The sequence below is a fragment of the Trematomus bernacchii genome, unplaced genomic scaffold (genome assembly GCF_902827165.1).
Source record: "Trematomus bernacchii unplaced genomic scaffold, fTreBer1.1, whole genome shotgun sequence".
NCBI classification, from domain to species: Eukaryota; Metazoa; Chordata; class Actinopteri; order Perciformes; family Nototheniidae; genus Trematomus; species Trematomus bernacchii.
Window position 1 is genome coordinate 2,200,338 of NW_022987733.1, and position 19,706 is coordinate 2,220,043.

At 41.2% G+C, this 19,706-nt stretch overlaps 1 protein-coding gene across 4 annotated transcripts in view; it reads right to left on the minus strand.

Moving 5' to 3' along the window:
* mef2d (myocyte enhancer factor 2d) overlaps positions 1-19,706 on the minus strand; it is a 143,139-nt gene that overhangs the window by 87,342 nt on the left and 36,091 nt on the right. The window contains exon 1 of one of the 4 annotated variants that reach the window (XM_034145861.1): positions 11,752-11,945. The exons of the other annotated variants lie outside the window; for them this stretch is intronic. The gene's annotated coding sequence lies outside the window, so the exon portion shown is untranslated. Of the gene's footprint in view, positions 1-11,751; positions 11,946-19,706 lie in introns of those variants that run through there. 4 annotated transcript variants of the gene reach the window in all.

The following is a 19,706-nucleotide window of genomic DNA, read 5'->3' on the forward strand; positions in this document are numbered from 1 at the left end:
TCAGTGTAGAAATGTGTCCACAAAGCTTCAGAGAAGGCACATCAGGTCATAGCCTCACACTTAGAAAAAATGTTGCATTGGATCATTATCCCTGACATCTGTTGCTACAACATTTCAAAGCCTCAGTGTTTTATTCCAACGATGTGGGTGGAAAACCACGAGCAGCGAGGGCAATATTATATATTGAAATGTATTCATGGGGAGAGTCTTTGCATGTTCTTGTTTAGAAACAGAGTTGTTGCATCTGGAAGCTTCCCAGTACAGCTACAGTCTCCTACTGTTGGAGAATAAGAAGCTTCCTTTGGGCGATCAGGGGTTAAGTGACTTGCTAAAGGGCACGTCACGCAGATTTCCCCAGCCGAGACGAGGGGGTTTGTGAACCGGTGACCTTCCTCCTGACAACCTGCCCTGCTTTGCTGTCCTCAAGGCTAACACTGCCCCTAAATATTACTGATACATCGCCACCTATGTTTCTGCCTAAAGCTGTGTGTGTGTATGTGTATGTGTATGTGTGTGTGTATGTGTATGTGTATGTGTATGTGTATGTGTATGTGTATGTGTGTGTGTGTGTGTGTGTGTGTGTGTGTGTGTGTGTGTGTGTGTGTGTGTGTGTGTGTGTGTGTGTGTGTCAGAGGCTGCGGGGCTGTGACTGAATCATGACACAGAAAACACAAATCAGAGAAAACGCAGCGAGTAGAGACTTTGTGTTTGAGTTGGACGGCATTCTGTTGTTGGCTTTAATAAAAAGGATATATGTGATGTAATGCGATGACGATGAGGCTGTCTGTGTGTGAGCAAAAGAAGGCCTGACTGACAGTATAACAACTGGGTCAGATGCAGGTGATAATTAGAGCAGAACTAAATCGGAAAGCCTGGAATAAAATACATTTACACGGTTTATTTATACATTTCTTGTTGGTGTAGAGCAGGGGTTTTACATGTTTGACACTGGGGTCTTCTTCACACCGTATTGACACAATGTATCCCCTTAACTACCCAATCTTTAGCCCAAAAAAGACAAATTTGCGCCATTAAAGGTATGCCAAATTAGCTTTTAGCACTTCTTGTTTGCTGTATTACAACATGTATCATTGGATTGCTTTAGTGCTGAAGAATACTTAAGAACATGATTCTCAAGCACATCTGCAAATATGAGGAAGCCTCCTTTTTCTGTAACTTTTTCTATCCGGTTTTAAGGATATTTGGGTACAGATGTACTGAGTCATGACTCGAAGAAGGAGTATAAATAACACCTTAACTCATTTTTAAACATTAGATTCTCAGGCAAATCTTGCAAATATGAGCAGAGTCTTTTTTATATAACTTTTCTATCATTTCTATTAGGTTTAAGGGATATTTGGGTTCAGATTTCAATGAGTTATAACTCAAAGAAAGACTATGATTAACCTCTTCAAAAACCTGGCGTTCTCAGGCAGATCTGCAAATATGAAGAGTGCCTTCTTTCAAAATAGTTTTGCAATATTTTCTACAAGGTTTATGGATGTTTGGGTTCATATTTGACTAAGTTAAGACTCAAAGAAGGAGTAGAAATAACCCCTCTATCATTCCTGGGGAGGAAAGTCTAGTATCTTGTCTAGGGAACACAAATTCCCCCCAAAAAGTCATCATGCTAAAATATTTTTCAGTGATTTCAGAGGAGCGTTATCAGTATGTTCATCTGTTTGCAACTAACAAATTATTCATATAAGATATCATATTCCATTTATTTGTATATAGACTCTTCTTGCACTATTTCTATTCTATTTTATTTGTATTTACTTGCACTATTTTATCTGTTTTATTGATTTGCCCTGTTAGAGGAGCCTGTAACCTTAGATTTCCATTGACATATCTACACTGTAGCTATGTACACATGACAATTAAAGCCTTGACTCCTTGAAACATAACTGAAGCATCGATATATCGGTCCGTCCTGAGTGTGTGTTATCTGTGAGTCTTCTTCTTGCATGTCCATTCTTTACTGGCCCGGCGTGTTAAGTGGCAGCAGAGCGGCCTGCAGCAGAAAGATAACAGTCAACGGTGGTGGGGGTTCTTGTTGGGGGCGGGGGTGAAAATGGCTGCTGGCGCCATGCCAAAGGACTGCTGAGATATGGCACCAACATCTGCCGGTAAAAACCACTGCAAACACCCCGACTGCAACGTCCACTGTCATCCAAAGTGGGATTATTACACCCTGAACGATTTAAAGAGGCCCTAATACTATAATTACTCTGACAACAATCAACAAGTGGGACAATGTCGACATACCATTTTCCAAGTCTTTTTAAAATTGATTCCAACAAGAACAAAGTGACTCTCAAGCGGCCGCCTCGATAAAAAGTTATGCACTCCGCATGTTTTTCAGAGTGCTACGACTTTTTTAGCGTGTTTTTTTTAAGTTAAAGGGGCCCTATTATGCTTTTTGGGGTTGTCCCTTCCCTATAGTGTGTTTTTAGGTATTTAGTGCATGTAAATGGTCTGCAAAGGCTAAAATCACTGTGTGTCTCTCCCACACTGTTGGCTACTTTTGGGGCATTATGGGTCTTGACTGCCATTGAAATTACTAAAAAGTGTGTTTTTGTTTCCCCAAGCTACTGCCAATAAAGTTCACATATTTCAATTCATGTTGCAAAACTCACAAGCAAACTGTAAAGCGACCACTTCTGCGTTATTGTTACTTTGAACTTGCATATTATAAACACTTCAGCTGAAACGAGAGGAGACTGAGGAAATATTTTGTAATTGAATAGACGCTGCCGCCACAACAGTTGATTCTAAAAATAAAACATGTTACTCTGAGGCATGCTGGGACATCAAAGTGTCCAACAGATATCAGAGGCTGAGAGTCATGAGACATTTACAAATCATGTCGACTGTTGATGAAACGTATGAAGAAGAATGTTCATATGAGTTAGCAGGAGATCTGCGGAGGGCGTCAGGTTTCAGGAGGAGGGCGACCGGCCTCTGAAGGATCACACCAACATCAAAATGACTGATCCGTCCCTCAGTTTGAAGCTGAGGAGGATCAATATTTCACCAATAATCATGTATCACTCAGTGTTGACTCAATCCGACCGTGACAGGACGGGGGAAACATGAGATGACAAATGATGCCGTCAGAGGATTAATGCAACTGTGGATCACATGAAGTGAAACAAGCAGGTGTTTGAGGTTGAGGCGAGTATAGTGTTCGCAAAATCTGACACCTTCGAGCATAAAAGTCAGATCTGGGGCAGAAGAACAAGATCAAGCGATCAAGATCAACGCTTCTGAGACGTTGACATGTATAATCTTTTAACTTAAATATGCCATGTAGACATAAAAACAGTAGTTTGTGTATTATTTATTTGGTTTAAAGGACTACTTGTTAGTAATTCATATGGTATACAGTTTTGAATTTGTCCGGTTGACCAATCACAACAGAGCCGGCCAGCAAACCAATCAGAGCAGACTGGGCTCTGGTTTCAGAGCTTTTTGAACATTAAAGCATGGAGAGGACTCTTTAAAGTAGAGACACTACATCCTGATATACACCTGAACATCAGCAGGAGAGGACTCTTTAAAGTAGAGACACTACATCCTGATATACACCTGAACATCAGCAGGAGAGGACTCTTTAAAGTAGAGACACTACATACTGATATACACCTGAACATCAGCAGGAGAGGACTCTTTAAAGTAGAGACACTACATACTGATATACACCTGAACATCAACAGGAGAGGACTCTTTAAAGTAGAGACACTACATCCTGATATACACCTGAACATCAGCAGGAGAGGACTCTTTAAAGTAGAGACACTACATACTGATATACACCTGAACATCAGCAGGAGAGGACTCTTTAAAGTAGAGGACACTACATACTGATATACACCTGAACATCAGCAGGAGAGGACTCTTTAAAGTAGAGACACTACATACTGATATACACCTGAACATCAGCAGGAGAGGACTATTTAAAGTAGAGACACTACATACTGATATACACCTGAACATCAGCAGGAGAGGACTCTTTAAAGTAGAGACACTACATACTGATACACACCTGAACATCAGCAGGAGAGGACTCTTTAAAGTAGAGACACTACATACTGATATACACCTGAACATCAGCAGGAGAGGACTCTTTAAAGTAGAGACACTACATACTGATATACACCTGAACATCAGCAGGAGAGGACTCTTTAAAGTAGAGACACTACATACTGATATACACCTGAACATCAGCAGGAGAGGACTATTTAAAGTAGAGACACTACATACTGATATACACCTGAACATCAGCAGGAGAGGACTCTTTAAAGTAGAGACACTACATACTGATATACACCTGAACATCAGCAGGAGAGGATTCTTTAAAGTAGAGACACTACATACTGATATACACCTGAACATCAGCAGGAGAGGACTCTTTAAAGTAGAGACACTACATACTAATATACACCTGAACATCAGCAGGAGAGGACTCTTTAAAGTAGAGACACTACATACTGATATACACCTGAACATCAGCAGGAGAGGGACTCTTTAAAGTAGAGACACTACATACTGATATACACCTGAACATCAGCAGGAGAGGACTCTTTAAAGTAGAGACACTACATACTCATATACACCTGAACATCAGCAGGAGAGGACTCTTTAAAGTAGAGACACTACATACTGATATACACCTGAACATCAGCAGGAGAGGACTCTTTAAAGTAGAGACACTACATACTGATATACACCTGAACATCAGCAGGAGAGGACTCTTTAAAGTAGAGACACTACATACTGATATACACCTGAACATCAGCAGGAGAGGACTATTTAAAGTAGAGACACTACATACTGATATACACCTGAACATCAGCAGGAGAGGACTCTTTAAAGTAGAGACACTACATACTGATACACACCTGAACATCAGCAGGAGAGGACTCTTTAAAGTAGAGACACTACATACTGATATACACCTGAACATCAGCAGGAGAGGACTCTTTAAAGTAGAGACACTACATACTGATATACACCTGAACATCAGCAGGAGAGGACTCTTTAAAGTAGAGACACTACATACTGATATACACCTGAACATCAGCAGGAGAGGACTATTTAAAGTAGAGACACTACATACTGATATACACCTGAACATCAGCAGGAGAGGACTCTTTAAAGTAGAGACACTACATACTGATATACACCTGAACATCAGCAGGAGAGGACTCTTTAAAGTAGAGACACTACATACTGATATACACCTGAACATCAGCAGGAGAGGACTCTTAAAGTAGAGACACTACATACTGATATACACCTGAACATCAGCAGGAGAGGACTCTTTAAAGTAGAGACACTACATACTGATATACACCTGAACATCAGCAGGAGAGGACTCTTTAAAGTAGAGACACTACATACTGATATACACCTGAACATCAGCAGGAGAGGACTCTTTAAAGTAGAGACACTACATACTGATATACACCTGAACATCAGCAGGAGAGGACTCTTTAAAGTAGAGACACTACATACTGATACACCTGAACATCAGCAGGAGAGGACTCTTTAAAGTAGAGACACTACATACTAATATACACCTGAACATCAGCAGGAGAGGACTCTTTAAAGTAGAGACACTACATACTGATATACACCTGAACATCAGCAGGAGAGGACTCTTTAAAGTAGAGACACTACATACTGATATACACCTGAACATCAGCAGGAGAGGACTCTTTAAAGTAGAGACACAACATACTGATATACACCTGAACATATGGTATGTCTTCATTGCTTCAGTATCACTTCAAGCTGTCTATAGGTTCATCATGAAGGCATTAATGCCAAAGTTCATGCGCAGTTCAGCAGCATCAAAGGGCAGTGTAAGTATGAATCAGCTTTTAAGGTGGAAACGAGAGGGGGTTTCGTTCCTCATATGGGGCAAACCACCAATGGGGGTGGGGGAGTTGGTGGGGGGGGGTTATTGGCGTCTTATCAGGCCTCTGAATTCCCTCATCGGTCTCAGCGAGGCTCGGTTTGCAGCCCAACCTTGAGGATGTTCTGCCAGCAGCTGCCTGATATTTACAGCCTGTTGCTGCATGTTCCAGGGCAACCATTTGACACGCAAGCACACTACACGCTACACTTCAGTTACCCAGCATGCATCTCGACTATATCAACAAAACCCTATGGCTGATATTGTGGCAGAATCATCCGCAGTTTCATTCCACAGGCCATAAGTACGTTTTTGTGCTTCTCTTATTTTCCTACGCACTATTTTATCTGTGTTCTTGTGTTGCTCTGTTGGAGAAGTCTCTGACCTAAGATTTTAATTGACATATCTACACTGCAGCTATGTACACATGACAATAAAAGCCTTGAATCTTGAATCATCAGCAGGTGGAGTGAAAGGGGGGGGTTGTGACAAATAGTGGAGGAGGGGAAGGAGCTGCTGGCTGTACATCTGAAGCTTGTGACTGTGCGATGCCAACCCTGGCAGTGGAATATGATCTCTCCCCTCCTCCCTTTCTCCTCCTCCTCTTAACCAATCATGGGTGAGTCTTTGGAGAGGTGGGGGGCTGATGCAGTGCAAGGGCAGCACTTCTGAGGTGGTGGTTTTTAGGGGGGGGAGGGGAGGAGATATACGCTCGTGAATCACACCCACGCTGCCGGGCCACTGTCAATACTGCAGTCTACAGGAGCACGTACACACACACACGTACACACACCTACACAACAACAAACAACACACACCCACTCGTTTAACACGGGGCGCCCTCACTGTCACTTATCCACGGTTTGCTCTCATAGCCTCGGGCTGGTTCAAATCTCACATATTTATCTATTAAAACAATAAGCAGTGTTTTATTTCACTGTACAGGATTTCATTTTAGGTCATCTGTTTGAATTTGACTTGCATATGGTTAACTTCTACTACTTGCACATTAGTCTGGCACTATTTGTATTTCTACTGTTTCTTCTTGCACTCTATTGGTTGTATTTCTTATATATTGATGTTGTATTGTTGGAGGAGCCTGTGACTTAAGATTTAAACTACACTGTAGCTTCCTATATGACAATGAAACATATAAAAACCAGATTACCAGACCGTCTGCTTCTGTGACGAAAGTATTTCCCAAATTGGGATCAATAAAGTATCTATCTATATCTATATCTATCTATGTATCTATCTATCTATATCCATCCATCCATCCATCCATCCATCTCTATCTCTCTCTCTCTATCTATCTATCTGTCACATATGACATTGAAGCGCTTAAACTTGGAATACAGTTAAAAAACCCGATAATAAACCCGTGCATGTACATGTGAGCGTCCACACAGAGGTCTTTTGTCCAGCGGCTCAGGAAGCATGTGGAGCATAACGGACGTGTTGGCAGTCACACAATGCTGCGAGTTTGTCGTGTTGTTGACTCGGAGACTTGTTCCCGTCACGATGCGGTTTGACCTGTCGGGTTACATCACTAACACACAGGTTAGAGCATTAAGAGTTACACCCATGCTTGAGAGGTGCAGGTGAGCGGAGGCTACGGTGAAACAATGAGGGAGACACCTCTGTTTGATAGTTATTGTTGGCAGTTCGCAGAGATTCATGAACTGATTCATCCCTCAGGCTAGTGTGCAAAATGTCTCCAAGTTGTTTGTTTTGTCTCTTCCAAAACAGCAATTGGTTCCCATTCCTGTCAGTAGAGCTTACAGAAAGCAATGCTTCACTTGCCTAAGCCACCAGAGAAAGGACAACTAATGATTATTAATATTAAATGTAAACTGATATAAAAAGAGAGAAGCAGCCATTCCTCATCAGAATCAGAATACCTTTATTCGTCCCACAGAGGGGACATTTGCATATTTAAGAAGCGGAAACTGATAAATGTCACCGTCTGTTTGACACCTGAGCCCAGTCTGCTCTGATTGATGACCATTTATGTGCAGAAAAACCTACATAACACCTGGAAACCCCCACAAATTCCAATAACTTGTATATAGACTCGTACTGCACTATTCCACATACTCACTTTATTTTAGAACTATTTTTCTTTTTGTATTACTTTTAATATCTGTATTATTATTATGTTGCATTGTTGGAGAAGCCTGTGACATAAGATTTTCAACGACATAATTACTCTGTAGCTATGTTAGTTTGACAATAAAGAACCTTGAACCTTGAACAAAGCAAAGTAGGGCGCCTAATTAAAAAGATTGTAAAATGATGAATCTTCCGATGATATGCTAACCTTTTCGCAGCAGAGTGAAATATAAAGCAGAAAGGACCCGAGGTTAGAAGAAAAACATTCAAAATGCTCCTGAAAACTGAGTATTTTCTTTGGATTGCAACTTATTTCTATTCCATTAAACCCAAGCACTCAATCCAGGAAGCCAGCGGGGGTATATCAGGTAGATCTTCAGCTGTCGGGCCTGTGGGTGGCCGTGTGTTTGACAGACTGTAAAAGTCCACAGGTTCAATCCCAGCAACAGCTGCTTGTCTGCGTAGTAAGAGTGACTTTTCTTAATGTCTCAATACACATGTTCTCTGATTAATGCAATGAAACGTTGTCTAATGAGTGCTGTCTGTAAGATCAAGCACCCAAAATGATGTCTTTGAATTGCTTGTGTGACTGAAAACTGAGAAAAACTGCCATTAAATCAAATAATTGACAAGAAAGCTCTCTGCCAACTATTTAATAAACATTCAGAATTGTTAAAGCAACTTATAAAGCAAAAATACCAATTAGTCTTTGGATGCACATTTTTAAATATGAGGATTTTCTGCTATCTTTTGAGTTGTTGGTCAAAACCTTACATGTGAATATGCTTCCTAAGGCTTCTGGAACATTTTTGAACCAAATAAATAATCCAACATTTATTTAAAATAGGAAAGAACCCCAAACTGCAGACCTAATCAGAATCAGAATCAGAATGGACGTATGTGTTCGCTTTACCAGTGGTTTTAATGACTCTAAAGATACACAGTTTGTAAAAGAGTAAGAGTTACCGTAGTCATTGTCCATGAAGAACTCCTGCTTGCTTATAGGTCCTTATTTGTATTCCTTAATCTATAACCCTAACCCTACCATTGCAGGACTTGCAGTAGAGTGTTTTAGGAATGTGAGCTTTCTAAGACGGTTTACAGGTTTCCTCCCTCACAGTTTTTTTCCCATCGTCTTAAATCTTCTGTGACAACAAAAGGTCTGTGACAGGAAAGAAAAAAGCCCTCTAGACAAAACACTGATGACATCAATGTGACACTGGAGGACAGAGGCATGTGTAGGAAAGTTTGCCGTCACCAGTCGAACACGTTCTCATCAATGAAGCCTCGAAGGAGAGTCAGACGGGCGAGATCAAGGGCGCCGACAGACACTCAGATATAGCCGTTTATCTCCAGCACTCTCTATCAGGGTTATTCTCATGCATGCAGGTGAGTGGGAGGAGGAATGTTGTTGTTTCATACCTTTTTTTAAATAGTTCCCCCATCAATAACGAAGACATGTGGCCAGGCAACACTGCAACCCAATAAACTTGCAGGAACAGGCGCGTGTAACGTTATTATGAAACGCGCCGAGAGATTGACTCGCCTCAAGAAAACTCATTTTCTGTCACAATTAAACGCCGGCGTCTGGAGAACAGCGAACAGCACTGAGAGGATGTATCACTCACACGCTGGATGTGTAGCTTGTGAGAGTAATCCTATACACTTTGGAGATTTGTTATAGTGGATATAGAGGCAGACAGACCATTTCTTATGAAAGAAAATGAAGATATGGCTGCTATCTCCTGAGCTCTGAAAGAGTACCTCGAGGCGACTGAACAGGGATAAACAACGTCCTGCTGTTTACCTTCTGTTAGGCTTTGGAAATATATAGCAAACAACACGGTAAAGGAAAACCATAAGCTTTAACGCTTTTATATTTGCACCAAGAGAGGCGTGTGGCGCAGTGGGTTGTGCGTTCAAACCCCACTGCAGTCAGCATGTCGTTGTGTCCCTGAGACACTTCACCCCAAATTGCTCCTGTGGGGATTGTCCACAGTATTGAGTATGTAAGTCGCTTTGGATAAAAGCGTCTAACAAGTGACATGTAATGTAATGTAATGTAATTTGACAAAAATCCATTAATAGTTATTTCTCATACAAGAATGGCAGTGAATTATATATTCAGCCTTTCTTATGCTATGTTCTTTTATCATATTTAAGTCAATATAAATGGGTTTTGGACTGTAAAACAAGGATTAAAAAACATCACATTAGAGAAACTTGCTTAGAAATGTCATAAACCAAACGATTGTTCAAGCAAGTCATCTTCATAATATAAAATTATAGAATATTCATTAGTTGTAGTCCTTTTTAATCGTAATTCATGTGAATATCTTTGGGTTTTGTACTGAAAAAACAAGTTTAAAAACACATTGGACTTTTAGAAAAAATAAGATAGTCTATCCCAGTGAATATCTTTGTGTTTTGGATGTAGAAAAACATCACCTTGGACTTAAAGAAACTCAGATATACATTTTAAAGACCATAACTTTAATCGATAAGAAAATAATCCCTGGTCTCAGTCCTATAAAAGTACAAACATGGTGTAAGCAGGTGTCAAGGGCGCTCACTCGACACAGCAATGGCCGCGTAAGCCTTCAATTCCAGAAAGAAAGAGAACAGGTGTGATGTTAGGAGCTGCACGACAACACAAGCCATCCGCCATAAATCTCCCCCGACGGACCCCCCTCCAATCTGGAGACCATTTCTCTCAGCAGATTTTCGGGGGCTTGGGAAGGTGTCAGCTCGGCGGCTGATGATGGAAGACAGTCCACAAAACAAGTCACCTCGCACTCCCCCCCCCCCCATATCTCCCTCGAATGAGAGTTGAGAGGCGCCAGCAGAGAATCCCATGCCTCCCCCGGCTGATTAGAGATCAGAAACAGAACATTTCGGAGACACTGTCTTTCACCTCGGCTTGAATCTAGGCCTTGGGATAAAGCCACTAAGAAACTAAAGTACACTACGGCCTAAAAACGCATCTTTTTAGAATAGCCGGCGTAAACGTCACTGCTTTTATTTTTTATTTTTATTTGTTCTTGTTGTTTTGTTTCAACCATTTTACTCTGTAGCACTTTGAGTTTTGTTTACTAATGAAAAGTGTGCTTATAAATCAAATTGATTATTACACTTCAATACCGATTAGCAATTTGGGGTTGAGTATCTTCCCCAAGAACACTTTTCAAAGTTATTCAAGTCAACATTGTTTGGGTTCTGGACTGAAAAAACAAGATATAAAAAGATTTAAATGACGCCGGACTTTTAGAAACTCGGATAGACCTAGACTAAATCTAGGCTTGGAAAAAAGCCACTAAGAAACTAACATATACTTCAATACCTACTTGAGTAATTTGTGGTTAAGTATCTTGCCCAAGGACACTCGGACATGTTGACTAAAGGAGCTGGGAGGATCAAACCGTGACCCTCTGATTGGTACATGTACACCCTAAGCCATAGTCGTCTCAAAATGTTAGTTTTAGCCAAAGGAGAAGTTATTAAACACTTCAAAAACGCCGTCAACGATGACATTTCCTCTCGAAAGTAATCATGGTTTCAAGCGAAGTGGCCAAAGCAATTACATTAGAGGAAACACACACACAAACACACACTCACACACACACACACACACACACACACACACACACACACACACACACACACACACACACACACACACACATAAACATTCTTAAGAGTTGCAATGTCACTCTTACCGTCAAAGCTTAGAGATGCCAAAAGGCGGTATGGAAGTGCTCGGACACACACACAGAGGAGGAAGGCTTGATTGAGGCGAGTTAATTTAAAAAAGCGTTGGGATATTCCAGTGAAGTGAAGGATCTCAGAGATACAGTCCTGACGAGAGCGAGGGTCCGACAGCACATGTGCCACCGCCTGCTGCAAAAGTGACAACTGCTGGAGGAACGCCTCACTCTGGACGCCCCAAATTACCCTTCTCAATTCCCCCCCCAAAAAAAACCCCTACCCCCTTCAAACCCCTCCCAGGTCACCCTTTGCCCTAATATGCCTTCAGCAACTGCCACCAATTCATCAGTGTCTGCGAAGGCAATTGAGGTGCTTGTTGTTCGGCTCTTTAAAAAAGGAGCCCATTTACGACAAATGAGGTACACTTCAAAGCTGCAGCGAACACTTATCGGCTGATCTGTCAATACTTTTCCCGATCAATCGGTTCGCCATGTAATCTACTAAATGTGAACATGTTCAAACACGGCTGTTAAAAAGTCCCCCGAGGTGACTCCGTTAAATTGCTACTCAGCTTTCAATCACAGCCAGTTGTCTTTGGTTTCTTTCCAATTCCTTACAGTTAAAATAATGAATGATCAGCCTCTTGAAACTATGAGTATTGTTCAATGGATCACAGTAAAATAGCATAACAATTAATCATTTATCAAGCAACAACATTTATCAAGCAACAACAGCTTCTGAAATGTGAGGATTTGCTGCTTATATTTAGTTTAAATCTTTGTCAATTGAAGATGTTTGGGGTTGAACAAGACATTTGGAAGATTTTTCATTATCTTGACCAATTGTACAAAACAAGAAAATCTATATTGAGGATAATCATCAGATTGGATTACACAACCTAAACACATGTATGTGTGTGTGTGTGTGTGTGTGTGTGTGTGTGTGTGTGTGTGTGTGTGTGTGTGTGTGTGTGTGTGTGTGTGTGTGTGTGTGGCAACAGAGTGATGGAGTCACTAGGTGCCTAGCTAAGTGTGTCAGATCCTCGTCGCAAACCAATCTGTCTCTCGTGCACATGTGTGTGTGTGTGTGTGTGTGTGTGTGTGTGTGTGTGTGTGTGTGTGTGTGTGTGTGTGTGTGTGTGTGTGTGTGTGTGTGTGTGTGTGTGTGTGTGTGTGTGTGTGTGTGTGTGTGTGTACATCCTCCATTTGGATCATGAGCTGCTGGCAGTGGGATGGCAGCTGCCAACATACCTTTTGTTCCACTGGACCCTTCAAGGCCCCCCACCCCCTCCCCCGAAATCTACACACACACACACATGACACACCCACACACACACACACACACACCCACACACACACACACACACACATACTCAGCTGTCGGAGAGTTCAACAAACCGGTAATGTCTCGTGCCCCTCGGACCAAACTCTCTACACTGGATTTTAAAACGACTCTCCGCTGACGGCTGATACTGTGGAGATCAAATCTAGAGGTAAAAGTAGAAGTACTCAGATCGTGTACTTGAGTAAAAGTAGAAGTACTCAGATCTTGTTCTTGAGTAAAAGTAGAAGTACTCAGATCGTGTACTTGAGTAAAAGTAGAAGTACTCAGATATTGTACTTGAGTAAAAGTAGAAGTACTCAGATATTGTACTTGAGTAAAAGCAGAAGTACCAGAGTGTAGGAATACTCTGTTACAGTAAAAGTCCTGCATTCAAAATGTTCCTCAAGTAAAAGTAGAAAAGTATTATCATCAAAATATAGTTAAAGTAGCGACAGTAAAAGTAGTGATTGTGCAGATTGGTCCATTTCAGAATAATATATATGATATGTTTTATAATGATTGATCATGAAAGTGTTCTCAAAGCTGGTAAAGGTGCAGCTAGTTTGAATGACTTTGTATACTGCAGGGTAGCTTGTGGATTTACTCCAGGTGGAACTAAAGTCTGATTTAACACTTGGTTATATTTCACATCATTCATCCACATCTGTGAAGTAACTAAAGGTATTAAATACATGTAGTGGAGTAAAAGTACATCATGTACCTCTGAACTGTAATGGAGTAGAAGAACACAGTAGCAAAACATGGAAATACTCAAGTTAAGTAAATGTACTTGGTTACTTCCCACCTCAGCATGTAATCTGTTACTCCCCGAGCCTGGATGTGTGCAGAGAGGACTGTTATTAAAAGGTCACCTATTATTCATGTCTCTTCTACATCACCATGTGTCCCCTCTTCTTCATGTCTCTTCTACATCACCATGTGTCCCCTCTTCTTCATGTCTCTTCTACATCAACATGTGTCCCCTCTTCTTCATGTCTCTTCTACATCAACATGTGTCCCCTCTTCTTCATGTATCTTCTACATCACCATGTGTCCCCTCTTCTTCATGTCTCTTCTACATCAACATGTGTCCCCTCTTCTTCATGTCTCTACATAACATGTGTCCCCTCTTCTTCACGTCTCTTCTACATCAACATGTGTCCCCTCTTCTTCATGTCTCTTCTACATCAACATGTGTCCCCTCTTCTTCATGTCTCTTCTACATCAACATGTGTCCCCTCTTCTTCATGTCTCTTCTACATCAACATGTGTCCCCTCTTCTTCATGTCTCTTCTACATCAACATGTGTCCCCTCTTCTTCATGTCTCTTCTACATCACCATGTGTCCCCTCTTCTTCATGTCTCTTCTACATCAACATGTGTCCCCTCTTCTTCATGTCTCTTCTACATCACCATGTGTCCCCTCTTCTTCATGTCTCTTCTACATCAACATGTGTCCCCTCTTCTTCATGTCTCTTCTACATCAACATGTGTCCCCTCTTCTTCATGTCTCTTCTACATTAACATGTGTCTCCTCTTCTTCATGTCTCTTCTACATCAACATGTGTCCCCTCTTCTTCATGTATCTTCTACATCAACATGTGTCCCCTCTTCTTCATGTCTCTTCTACATCAACATGTGTCCCCTCTTCTTCATGTCTCCTCTACATCAACATGTGTCCCCTCTTCTTCATGTCTCTTCTACATCAACATGTGTCCCCTCTTCTTCATGTCTCCTCTACATCAACATGTGTCCCCTCTTCTTATATGAAAACCTGTCTGAAAATGAGCTGATCAGATTTTGGCCACTTAATGATGTCATAACGATGTGTTGGCTTGTGTAACCATTAGCCAATCACCAACCAAGGTAACCCCCCCCACCCACCTTATCACCTGAATCTCCTCCTAGAGCACCATTGAGTTCTTTTTAACCAAATCTCTCTCAGAGGGGCGTGGGGAGGGGCTCCTTATTTTCATCTAAAGTAACAGACAGAGAATCAGCACTTTGGAAACAGGGCTGAAACAGAGGGGATTATGGGTAATGCTGCAATGATCTGTTTGGTGTTTCAGCCAATCAGAGACAGGCTCTGTATATATCTGAGACCTGTGATATATTGATGAAAAACAGTATGATAGGGGACCTTTAACGGACAGATTCTCCGTTAGCGACCGTTAGCGACCGTTAGCGACACTTTGTTTCACTTCCCAAGGAATGAGTCTCAGCTCTTTCCTGACCTTGAAATCTCCAAGGGGCCCGGGGAGGAGGGGTGTGGGAAACGAGAGGCCAGGAGTCTGCTAAACAGTTGTGTCATTAAGTTTCCACACAACACAACGCATATCTGTGCCCGGAGAGCAGCGGGTTAAACATGGGGCAAAAATTCCTGGAGCCCATTTGGTCTCGAGGCAGTCGCTTATATGGATAAATGAGAGAGGGGAGGGCAGAACAAATATGAACTCCCCTTCGTTGATCAGGGATCTCGATGGGAAAAATAAACAGAACCACTAAACACAACAATCCTGATGTCAGAGCGCTGAGCACACGATTACTCTGACAACAAACACAAGAGGGATGGCAGGAAAGAGACCATGTCCACATACCTTTTTCAAAGTCGTTTTAAAATTGATTCCAACAAGAACATCAGGTACGCGGCCGCCTCGAGAAAAAGTGATGAACTCAGCATCTTTTTCTGAGCGCTACACCTTTTTTGCGTGTTTTTTTTAAGTTAAAGAGGCCCTATTGTGATTTTTGTGTGTGTTATCATGGTTTTAGTGCATGTAAATGGTCTGCAAAGGCTGAAACGCCTCCATTGGGCTCCTTTATTTACTTCCGGAATATAGTGACATCACTAAGTAACACTCGCGCTCCTATTGGCTAGCGCTCCAACACATTGTACGTGATAGGCTAATGGGCGGGACATCTCTAAGCGGTTGATCAATCACAACAGAGCCGGCCAGCTAACCAATCAGAGCAGACTGGGCAGAGCTTTTTGACCATTAAAGCATGGAGACATGTCCCAGTAGAGACACTACATACTGATATACACCTGAACATCAGCAGGAGAGGACTCTTTAAAGTAGAGACACTACATACTGATATACACCTGAACATCAGCAGGAGAGGACTCTTTAAAGTAGAGACACTACATACTGATATACACCTGAACATCAGCAGGAGAGGACTCTTTAAAGTAGAGACACTACATACTGATATACACCTGAACATCAGCAGGAGAGGACTCGTTAAAGTAGAGACACTACATACTGATATACACCTGAACATCAGCAGGAGAGGACTCTTTAAAGTAGAGACACTACATACTGATATACACCTGAACATCAGCAGGAGAGGACTCTTTAAAGTAGAGACACTACATACTGATATACACCTGAACATCAGCAGGAGAGGACTCTTTAAAGTAGAGGCACTACATACTGATATACACCTGAACATCAGCAGGAGAGGACTCTTTAAAGTAGAGACACTACATACTGATATACACCTGAACATCAGCAGGAGAGGACTCTTTAAAGTAGAGACACTACATACTGATATACACCTGAACATCAGCAGGAGAGGACTCGTTAAAGTAGAGACACTACATACCGATATACACCTGAAAATGAGTATAGAGGCCCGTTTTCAGAAACCACCAGTGTCGTCACGGTAAAAATTGGAGGAAAAGCTTGCTTTGTTTTTGGCAACATTTTCTATCTTAAATATCTTGGTTTCTTTTTTTCTAAGGTCACATTGTTCTGTTATCTTGCAAAATACACTTATAAACATCTTATAGATATGTATTTCTCTTGTATTTATTTGCATTGCGTTGTCATTTCTGCCAGAAAAAAAGACACTATGTGGACAAAAGGCTTTATCTCTCAGGACCTTTTCCAGGTTTTCCCGAGGCTTGCCATCCATATTTGTGGTCCATGTGCCTGGAGGCCTCGATGGAGAACATGTTGGCCTGAAGCCTGAAACAGGGATCTATGAAACTACCTCCGCTCTTCCTGAGACGAGGCCAAGACTGTGTGGTGCTGGTGGGGGGGATCAGGCACAGAGGAGAGGAGGGGGAGGACAAACAGCCAGAGAAAATATATCTATTCTCTCTCTCTCTCTCTCTCCGTTAACAAAGCGATGAGAGGAAGCAGCTCCTGTGCCCCGAGGCAAGAGTATTTATGTTGAAAGGAAACACAGAAGCCTTTAAGTTACAGCGCCTGCATCTTCCACGCTGAACACCAAATCTGTCTCTGTGTGAAAAGGTGTGTCGTCACGAAGAAAAACTCCAGAGGTGTTGTCCCCCTCAACCCCCTCAAATAAAACCCTTTCTCCAAGACCTTATACATGTCTTGGTGTACTTTTGATCTTCTTGTTGGGCACTTGTTTTACGTGTCTAGAAATCTTATTTAAGCTGCTAAAGGTTGTTTTAAGGTGAAATAAATACCTCATATTAAGGAAAAGGTCTTCAAAAAAATCAATTGAATTAAGTTTGGTTGGGCGTACTTACAAAACTAGCAACTCCAGAGGAAAGATGCTAAGCGTGTTGGATCAATGTCACTGAAGTCAAGTTTGTTGAAAGCATACGTTACCGAAGACGCTTAGTTTTCTGCTATTTTAACTACTTCCACACATTAAGTGATTTAAAATGAATGTGTGCAACAGATCTGTCTCTGTGTGAAAAGGTGTGCCGCCACAAAGACAAACTGGAGAGGTTTTGTTGAAGACAAGCTTATTTGGTACTCTGTGTTCGTACTAAATGACTAATAGGTTTTGGAATAAACACGATATGCTTTCAGCGGTTTGACAGTGAGCACCCTGATTATGCAAATCTGCCTCCCCCCGAGGATGCGGAGAATAATAAAGAAATGACAAAGCTTTTCTCTGGTGTGGCTTTAACTGCGAGCTTTTCTCTCAAACTACATTATTGAGGAATTCTCCACATTATTGTCACAGTCTTGACAAAGAGCATAATAAAACTCACAGGATGCATGCACACATTATCCAGACCAGCAAGACAAGTGTTGTTTGAACCTGGCCTCCCTCAAATAAAGTGACAAATTATGAATGTTTCAGTTTCATTAATGCAGCTTTTTCTTTGCAGAATCCTTGTTACACTAGGGTTGCGGTCGAATAGTCCAAAAATCAGCTCCTAAACCCTATCGTCTATTCCTTGACCTCTGAGTGAAACATCACGGGGTTAAGGGATAGTGGATAGGAGAATTCAAAAGGATTTAGGAGAAGAGACTGCGGTACTTTAGAGAATCCGACTGCACTTTCACTATCCGACGTGTTTATGATGTGCCAGCGGAGGTCATAAATGTGCGTCTGCTGCTGTGGGGAAACTATGGAAACTACAGTTTTCTATACAGCGGACTACAACATGGATGTTTAATAAGAATGAGGGACTACTGTAAACTCATCTAGAGACTCTGCACCGTGCTCTGATGCTGTTGTTTTATGCTTTATGAACGGGGACAACAGAGAAACATATTCTTCATGACCAAAGTTGGAATTGAAATAAAAAAGGAAAGTGAAACTTATGCTCGTCACCCTCTCCCTCCGGTCCACATTAATACAAATGATCCCAATACGTATGATTGTATGAAAAGATCTTAAAATCAATACAAATGTATTTATTATAAACGTTAGTCCTTAACATCTATCACTGTGTATATCACCATTCAAACATCTTTTAAAAGTTGAACAAACCCCACACAGCTCAGTAAAGACTGTGAAATGTTGACTTTATTTGATCATTTCAGTAAAAACTAACGTTCATATTTCTCTTTTTGATTATAATACTGATGAACGTTCAAAACAAAGCACTTTGGCAACTTACCACATACGTTTTAAAATGCTTAATAAGCACCGTAACTTTCATGATATCATTTCTCGTTCATAATCGATTGTTTCCGTGAACGGCCGACTGTTGTGTGACGGCAAATGCTGCGGCTGCAAGGCATTGTGGGGCAGCATGTTCTCCTCTCCTTTCGGTTAGGGAGGTCCAGTGGTCCCTAAGCTAAAGGAGGTTATAAAGGAAGTTTGAAACCTCCTTTCCTTTTAATTTAGAGAATTGGAACGGCTCTTATCATGGCTGCCACTGAGGGACTTCCGGGTCATTTCACTCCGTTAGGAAGGTTCCTAAGCTAAATGGACTATTCGACCGCAACCTAGAAATCTTATTGAAGCTACTAAAGGTTGTTTAAAGGTGAAATAAATAACTCATATAAAGGAAAAAGCTCTTTAAAATGACCATAAATTGTAGTAGGTTTGGTTGAGCGTACGTACAAAACTAGCAACTGTAGTGTAAAGATGTTTGTTATTAAGCTGATGTTAAGACATTTTGTTGCAGCTATTTTAACTATTTCCACACATAAAGTAATTTTATATAAATAACAAACCAGTTTCTGCTTGTTAACGTCAACATAAACAATGTTTAATCACATTTTAATGAAGTTTAACCGGATAAAAACATATTGTGATATAACTAACACTCTTTCACACTTCTTTAAATGACTATACTGTATATAATAAAGCACAAGTATAATAAAACTCACAATATGCATGCACACATGATCCGAAATCGAGCATCCAGACCAACATGTGTTGTTTGAACCTGAGCGAGCTTCTCGTTAATCGACACCTTCAA